Source organism: Penaeus monodon, chromosome 34, assembly GCF_015228065.2.
Source record: "Penaeus monodon isolate SGIC_2016 chromosome 34, NSTDA_Pmon_1, whole genome shotgun sequence".
In the NCBI taxonomy this organism is placed as follows: domain Eukaryota; kingdom Metazoa; phylum Arthropoda; class Malacostraca; order Decapoda; family Penaeidae; genus Penaeus; species Penaeus monodon.
The window spans coordinates 3,618,782-3,620,047 of record NC_051419.1 but is presented as its reverse complement, the minus strand read 5'-3'; the positions used below and the strand labels follow the sequence as shown (position 1 = coordinate 3,620,047).

At 36.9% G+C, this 1,266-nt stretch overlaps 1 protein-coding gene across 1 annotated transcript in view; it reads left to right on the top strand.

The window, feature by feature from the left end:
* The window catches only part of LOC119594508, a 95,684-nt gene that overhangs the window by 91,458 nt on the left and 2,960 nt on the right, over positions 1 to 1,266 (top strand). The gene's annotated exons all lie outside the window — the stretch shown is intronic.

The window sequence follows — 1,266 nt, the reverse complement described above, 5'->3', positions numbered from 1 at the left end:
CACTTGTGTTATTGAGAGAGAGACTTTGATTATGTTTGGGGTTGTTTTGTTGCTTATAAGGCTGGAATTGGTTGCTTGGATAGATAGTTTCCTGGGCTGTTAAGGGTAAATGGAATCGGCAATGATAGTTTCGCGTAGAAAGTATTATTTTAAGTTTCTGTATGTATGATTCTTTCGTACAGATGATTGTTAAAAGATTTTTGCCGTTTTCAAGTATAGACTATCCCCACCGAACGCATATCATGCGGACCATCGGACCACTGATATTAACATATATTCAGACCCGATAGAAAAACAACAAAGGCAGAGGGGAAACGAAAGAACAGAGATGTTGGAGAAAGAATACCTTGGAGGAAATGCTACAAGAAGGGGAACGTTGACAGATGCGGCAGGAGTTGGCAGGGGCTGAAGCGCGTGGGCAGGGACGTCGGAAGTGAATATATTACGTGGGTTCCCCCTGAGACTGTACTTGACCTTGGTATAATTGCGGCTACAACTCGAGGGAAAAGCTTCCTCGCTGTTGAATTTGGCCCCTTTGGCAATAATGCGTTTTGCCAGCGATAAAATCACGGCCGTGCCACACCTTGCCTCTTAGAACATAATGGCCACTTTATGTTTAGTGGGGCTGGATTTTTCCGGTTTTCCATCTGAAAGCAATTATACTTGAATATCGCTTAACGTCGACTCAGTCGTGGCAGTTTATATGTTCTATGAGTAGACATATCAGATGTATTCAACAGCTTACGAAACAAAAACATTTCGCCCACTAGCAAACTAGGGTGTTACTGATCGCCGTTTTCAGAAAAAAAGCTGCAACGAAAGCGAGATTCAACTCAACCGCTTGCAATTTACGTCAATCTACTAATGACAGTAAACAGCAATTCATAAATAATAGCTATAAAACTGTAACTATAATAGTGGTTACTTCTGTCGTTGCTCCTAATTACACTTTACTAGTCAATTAAGTTACCTTCATATATATTTAAAACTCGTTTAGCATTTTATTTTAGCTATAAAGCATATATGTCTGATTGTTATTGCGTTAAAGATATAGGTATCATTTTGGTTAACGAAATCTTCCCGTTTCTCTGGTCTACCGTGAATTTGATCATATTAAAGAATGATTATGATTATCTTTTTATTTATGATTTTTTTTTATTTTATGATAATTATTTTTTTAGATAGTAAATCCTCATAATATCTTTTTAATACAAATAATATGATTATATTATTAAAGTGTACATCAAAAGTACATCAAAGACGGTT